The following is an 8,393-nucleotide window of genomic DNA, read 5'->3' as shown; positions in this document are numbered from 1 at the left end:
AAGTTTGTCAATCGAGAGATTTAAGGATAACACTTGAAGGAAATATATACAGAGAATGTTAATGACAATACACGTGTCCACAAGTTCTTCCCCCAGTGTAATATTAAACTCACCCCTATAAACCCTCTTCAATTTATATACTTTAATAATATATGCATGTTGAAGCGTTTTGCATCATGCAATTTCTCATGCTCAACTATACATCAGCACCCTTGTGCTCACATTGAAACTCTTTGATGATAAAAATAAAAATATTATTATACTATTTTAAAAATTTTAAATAAAGAAAAAATTAAATATTTTAAATATTCCAAGATCGATGAGATATCGGGGATATATAAAATTACATAAAATTAATTTCAGTCGAAAAAAAAAATATAAAAAATGAGTAAAGTATTTAAATTTTGTTTTTTTTATTTTTTCAATATCTTACCTCATAATTTGAATTTTTATTGAGTAAATGTAAAGCGATAGCTTGCGTGGTATGCTAAATAAAATTTATATATTATTCGAATACAATTTTTTAAAATAATTTTTATTGTAACATCTCATTAATCAAAACTAAAACAAAAATAACATTTTTTTTTTTTACTATAAATGTTTCTAAAAATAAATTAATAATTGTTCTTGCTAAAAAGATATATTTTGTATAAAATTTATATAAATTTTAAAAATAATATGAGCTTGGATATAAGTGTGCCAAGTTATAATAGTTTAAAGCAGAGCTTGTCGACTCATAATATAAAATTAAAATCACTTTGCGGTGGATGACATATTTGGTGAAAATAGGTAGAAAAAAAATCAAAAAAAGGAGAAAAAAATGTGTCAAGCTTGAATAAAAGAACAACGTTATATAACTAAGCTATACGATATAGCAATAATAAAACGTTTTGAACAACGTGGTTGTCCAACTATACACCGGCAGTTACTCACGCTTAAGACAATTTAGCCTAATTAATTAACCAAGGTTGTGACGGAGCTTTAATTTATACTCATAGAATGATTCACTGCACTTTTCACCAGCCCCTTTTAAAAATTTCTTATTTATATTTATTTAATTTTTTTTTTTTTTCTATTTTTAATATACACATACTCTAGCCACGATGAAAAATAAAAATAAATTCAAAATTAATAAATAGTCATTAACCGTAATTATAAATGAAAAAAAAAATGAAAAAAATTATTAAAATTATTTATTAATTATAAATAAATCAATTCATCTTAACGAAAATATTTTTGGCAATTTTTTTGTACGAATTTTAAATGTTTACAAGAAAAAAAATACAACGGCTTATGTATTTGATATTAAAATGAAAAAGGCTTATGTCCAAGAAGGTCGGTTATTTATGTCATCGGGATATAATTAATTTATCATTTTTATTAATTTTTTTTTAAACTTAAATTCGTTAAAAAAACAATGACTCCTAAAGTTAGAACTTACATTTAAATTTCAAGGTTTTGTTTATAGTGGTTATATTCCATATCTTTTACCCGAGCAAAGAAACAAATAAATATGATAAATATTGCAAGGATAAAATGGACACGAACAATCTATCAATTTAAAAAAAAATTTTTATATTCAAAACACGTTTTTTTCATGAAATAAAAAATACTCAAGAAAATAAAATTTCATAAAATCCATAGGATTACCAACATTGTCCAAAAAAAAAAAAATATATATATAGCAAAAAAGTTGTACAAAATTTCAAGACAAGTTGATGATGGTAGTATAGCAGAAACCATAACCGTTGTGTATATGTATATTGTACACAAGATTTTCAAAGAAAAAAAGGAAAAAAAAAAAAAAAAAAAGTTTTCTTCTGGTCGGTTATATTCGATGAAACTACTTTGGAAAATAAAAAAATAGTTCACGTAGTAGTGACTGATCCCATTTCCCATTTTATTATTATTTTTATTTTTTTATTTTTATTCTTTTAAAAGTTAATAATAATGTAATAATGCCATGTACATTTAAGTTTTTATATAGTACATATATACAACTGACGATTATAAGAATAAAAATAAAAATAAAAATTTTGTAAATATAAAAAATAATAATATAAATAATAAATTAATTTAACAAACCAGATATTGAAGTATGTGGGAGTATGACGAAGAAGGTTAGCAGGACTATAAACATTGGAATTTTCAGTTGGCATCTGTCCAATTCTATAACACTCGACAGGCCACCGATTTTTGGTTCCTTCATCGTGCCACATAGTTTTCGTTCCAAACACGTTTATACTCAGCAGTTATAGCCAGATTAGATGATTGTGATTTTAATATACACTTCCTTCCTATTTTACGCATAACAACAATTTAACACTATCGTCATAACACATGTTTTATGCATACACTATTTTTTTAATACACATTAACCTTCTGGGCATTTATCCAAATCCCTTAATCAACAACAATTTACTGTTATTCAATCTTGTTTTGGTTTTTTTTTCTTTATATATTAACACTCACAAAATGTTTATTTAATACACTTATTGTATTTTTTTTTTTTTGTCACAACACACAGTTTTATTGTTAAACACTGAATTTATTTATTGTGGAAAAAAAATTTCTTGTAATCCATTAAAATCTGGAAAAAAAAGGAGAATGAAATTTAAAAATTTTGTTTATGTAATTTTAAATAATAAAATTGTTAAATAAAATAAACAAAAGTATTTATTTACAAATATTGAATTTTAGTTTTTTTTAAATTTATCAATTTTTTATATTTATTTTTTTTTATTCATAATATTAGAATTATTTTTTAATTGTGATTTACCAAAACTGTCGATTGTATTGAATAATTAATACAAAAATATTTTTTAAATATTAAAAATAATATTTTTTTAATTTATTATTTATCCGAATATTAATTAAAATTGGGGAAAAATTTATCAATAAAATTTAAATAGTAATTATTTATATTATTGGTAATTTTAAAATTTTTAAAATTCAATTTGAAATAAATATTTATGATAATAAATACTGTTAATTATTTTAATTTATTTTTTGGATAATTGTTTGTGGTTTTTTTTTTAGTCGAGCATTTGTGTAAATATATAAATAAAAGTATAAAATTTAATACAGTAAAATAATGCATGGAAAATAGACAAAACAGACTCTACAAATTCATTGTTTTGAGTATAATGAACACATTTGCTGTATACACGCGTGGACACATTATTTAGTTTGTTTTGAATTTGTAAACTGAGAAAGTAGAAAGTCAAAATGTTGGTTTGTATTTCGCAAACGGCACTTTCGAACAAACTCATTGCAGACTGTAACTATACAACAACTATATCTACTACTATTCTCTTTACTGATCTTTTACCCCTTTCCTCTCGTTATTTTCCTATGGTACCACTTTGCACTGTTATCCCAATTTTAACTGTGTATATTACACACTTATATATACACAAGAATACTCTACAAATACATATAGTTTAGTTATACAATGAGAAAACATTGCTATCCGTTAGAATTAAACACAATCACCTTTTGAATATCATCATATTATTATTTTTACATTTTAATCTTGACATAAATCTCATATGAATATTGTTAAATATATATATAAATTATTTTTGTTACTAAATTTTGTTCATGTATTATATTATGTTATCAAAAAACTTTCAATGGAATTTATAATTTTAAAGTTGACATAAAATGTCAACCAACTTTACATATATATATTATGCCATAGTGAAAACTTTTGTTTTCATTTAAAAAAAAAATTTTAAATAAATGTCATTTATTATTACATTATGTATTGTTAAAAAATAAAAATTAAATGTTAAATTTATTATGTTTTTTAATCAGTTAACAAGAAGATAATATTTTTTATGGAATTTTGTTCGACTTAAAAATTTATAAGCCTCAAAAAGCTCGGTAGAATAAAGCTTTTATCTTTTTTGTTTGTAAGTAATTACATAGGGGTGTGTATGTGCAGTTTAAATGAAATTTTTATAATATATCAAAAGTGAATAGTGTATAGATAAAATAGTGAAATTAAATAACTATCAGACTCTTTAAATACATACCCATATGACGGAATACCTCATTGGTATTTTGTGAAAATATATAAATTCTTGTTTAACTTGAATATTACTAATTTTACTCAACTAAATCATCAAACGATAAATTAAAAAATTAAAATATTAATATAGTTTAAAGTTTGAAGAGGAAAATTATATATATTATCAAAAGATTAATTAATATATTTTTTTTACTTTCGTATCTGGTGTACCAGTGCTCAAACACATATCGAAAAAAAGCTCTCTAAAAATATAGATAGTTTCTTTGCTGTTCTAAAAATATATTTCTTTTGAACAGAAAAAAAAAATATATATATATTGGCTACAGATGCTTGTGAAACAAAATTTTCAAAGATAATTATTTTTTTTTTTTATGGTAGGCTCTTTTTTTTTTTTTTGTATATATTCAAAATGATTATCATTTTCTCACGAAGCTTTATAGTTGAGCCTTGAATTTGTCATGTTGATTAAAAATATTTAATTCATTTTATTATATTATTATTAAAAATTCAAATAGATATTTTGAAATTTAAAAATATTCCCTCTGATTAAAATTAAAATTAAAGAAAATATTTTTTTTTTCTCGCTCTTTATTTCGACACTTTGACAAGTCAATTTATATCAGTGATTATTAATGTAATTTATCAATTTTCTTGTTTCATTAATAGTCTTTAGTATTATGTTAAATTTTACTCATGTCTATTTTTTATAACTCATTTATTTATTTTTTTTTATTTTTCATCTTACTCAACGACTAGTTTTCTTCAGCTTTAACACGTTTGAACATTTATTATATAGAAAAAAAAAGTAAAGAGAATGAGCGAGTGAAATATAAAAAAAAATAAAAAAAATATACATATAGTTCAGTCGGTTCATTTGTCAGCAACTGCCCCGATTTTCCAGTATACATATATAAATATTCCATTTTACCTTGCTCTCGACATTTATGTCAAAAACGGGGGGATCATACCTTAATTGCGAACCGGCGTGCTGTTATCACTAGAGATTATCATCGCAACTTTTTCACATGATTGATTACCTCGTCCTTTAAATTTTTATATTTTTTATTATTTCTAAAAAAAAAAAATTTCTATATCCTGCTTTTATTCATTCTGTTCAAGCTCAACTTGCAAAATGGTCTTTCGAAAAGAAGCATCACACAAAGTGTGACAGTATATTAAAAATTTTTATTATTTTTCATGGAAATAAAATAAAAAGTTATATAAAATAATTAACTTGGAAATATTTTGAAGTATTAAAAATAATAATTTTAATTTTTTTAATAAATTTAAATAATAATTTATTCATTTTCATGTTTAAATTTGTTTTTTTTAATTTATTAATTTTTTATTTGTAAAAAAAAATCTGTTAATTGTTATTTTCATTGTTTTTATAAATTTATATTGTCAATTATTTTTTTTTTTTATTTTTAAATAATTATTAGGAATTTTTTTTAGCAATATAAATTTTAATACAACAAAATAATTCCAAGAAAAAAGTTCAAACAGAACTGTGACAGTGTACATTTTCCCTTCTCATTTTGAATAATAAAAAAGTAAAATTAAAAAAAAAAGTACATGATTAAAAACGCAAAATAAATAAATAAAAAACCTTCTTGAAAATAATTATCTGCAAAAAAAAATAATTCAAAGTGTTTTTTATTTTTTTTTAAGTCTCGTGAAATTATAAATTAAGCGTATCATTAAACGTGACATGAATACAGTGACATTTGATGTGCCTATATTAAACACAAAGCCAGAAAAAAAAAATTGAAAGAATAAAATTTCATAAAAATGGAAATATTCTACAAGAATATATTTTTTTTTTTTTGCAAATAAACATTGAAAAGTAATAATTTTTGACCAAACAAATTTTTCATTTATATGAATTTTTATACAATGTGTATTTTTATATTTTAAAAAATTTTATTTTTCCGACAGCTTTTACTTGTAATAATTTTTATCATTTTTATTATCATCATATAGTTAAATTTTTTTATTTTTATCAACGCATTTTTATCATATATTGCTACTTTTTTTGTTTGCTTGAATATCCTGAAATATTTACTCTCTTTCCACCGTGCTTTCTACTTTGGCAAATTTCCCAGTAAATACAATTTTTATTATTTTTTCTTTTTCTCATTTTTATTTTTTCAATTTTTTTATTTTCATTAAACCGATTTCGATTTTTGCCTCTCGTTTTTGCATGCCAGTTACACTTGAAGCATTCGTGCAATTGGTTTTTCGTGTTCGCAGGCATTTGTCCACCCTTGAAATTCCAATTTCAACTATTTTTTTTATTTTCATCTAATTCCTTATACCATTTTAATCCAAGGTCATCAGCCAACACGTTAAAATTAAATTTATTTTAAAAATAGATAATTAATCAACAAATATTATCTCACCAAATTTATTTTATAACTCAAATCCTCACAGTCACTAATTACATAATTAAAAACCAAAAAAAAAACTAAAATTAAATATCCAAATATTTAACAACCCACAGCTAAATTCATTTTTCCATTAATAAATCACTAATTTCCTCACAAATTATCGTTTTTCAATATTACGTATGAATTTAAAAAAAAAAAAAAAAACAACACATGATACCGGTGGCATCATAGAGCTCAAACTAAATTGAAAAGCTCGTTGGACGTCTGCAACACCGTGAGGCCTTATAGCCAACAATAAACTCAACCACGAAAGAGTGTGGGAGTAAAGTTGTGTTACCCAGAGTAAAAAAAAAAAAAAAAATTATAAATAAAAAAGAAGAGTGAGAGGATAAATGTGAATAAAAATGAGTAAATAGATATTTAAAAGCGTGTGTGTTCATTTTTATGTGTGTGTCGGTGTTGGTAATACAAGATACAAGCGGGTGATTCGGTCAAAGGCGGCAAAAGAGTATATGAAGCAAGCTGAACCCAAGAAAAAGCGATTTGAAACCTCGACAAACATATGCTGTTGTAGATTTGTGCCCACAGGCGTCATAATTTAACTTATTTTTTTTTTTAAATATATCTTTTTTTTTTTCAAATTTTATTTTTTTTCATGGCCACACTTTTGCCACAACCGTTGAGGGTCATCTTTTCCTCCTCTTTTGACTCTTTGCTCTTCATCACTCTACTATGCAACACACAAAATTTATCTCATTTTATATATTTATTTTTATTCTTTCTTCCTGTGTCACTGCATGGCGCCAACGAAGCTTTATGTACATGACTTGATGCATACCAACTCAAAAACACTATGCACCTGACTCCCCCTCCATCCAATACATCAACAAAACATACAAAAAAAAAACTTGAATATGTCCCTCAAAAATTTCAATGGAAACCTAATGAACTGTACCAGCAATATTGCTTTCAAACTCTTGTGAAAAAAAAATATAAATAAAATATAATAATAATAATGAAATAAGCTAATAAAAATATTTTCTTTTTGAAATATAATTCTTTTATTTTTTTTCAATACATAAATGAAATTTGAATTATATTTATTTTCGGTAAATCGTTATTTAAAGGTGTTAATTATTATTATGAAATAATATGTTTGTTTAATAGTGAAAAATTATTTATGTTAATGGGAAAGGTTTGTGGAAATGAAATAGATTTACTTGGCAAATAAATTCACGATTAAGTACAAGAGGTGTCGCGACAAATCTCGGCGCACATAAAACCCCCTTTTGCTAAAGTGAATAAAAATAATAATAATAGTATAGTAGGGGTATGTAAAGAAGGAAAAAATAAATAAAAAATAAAACGGAAGTGACTATATACATACAGGAAAAAAGCAAAGTGCGTGTATGTTATTGAGAATAGAAAAAAGGGAGAAAAAACAATAAATATATGTATGGGAGGACAAGCTGAAGTAGCAGAGGATGCATGTAGAAAAATTATATATACTTGAAAGAGGAAAAGAAATAAAGAAAGAGTGAGAGTAAAAGAAAAAAAAAAAAAAAAAAGGGTAAGATATGCAGATAAGATATTCATGGGTATCGGAAAAACTACCCTTGTGGGTACATAACGAAATCAAAAAGGCGTGAATATATGTATACCATTTTGAACAATATACATATAAAGAGTGAAAATAATTTTTTTATGATTATTATATATTTCTTCAAATAAATACTAAATCAAATATTAAGAAAGAATTATTCGTAATAAATTTAATCATAAATGTATATTAATTTTAACTTGATTTTAAAAATTATTTTAAATAAATTATTTCCGAAAAAATATAATTTTTATTATTAAGAGAAAAAAATATTTAAAAAAAAAAAAAATAATAATTGGTTAAAAAAATATTTTAAATATTAATAAAAAAAAATTATCTAATCAATATATCTGAACCCTTAATTTCA

This window comes from Aphidius gifuensis, linkage group LG4 (genome assembly GCF_014905175.1).
Source record: "Aphidius gifuensis isolate YNYX2018 linkage group LG4, ASM1490517v1, whole genome shotgun sequence".
NCBI classification, from domain to species: domain Eukaryota; kingdom Metazoa; phylum Arthropoda; class Insecta; order Hymenoptera; family Braconidae; genus Aphidius; species Aphidius gifuensis.
This window is presented reverse-complemented; position numbering follows the sequence as displayed.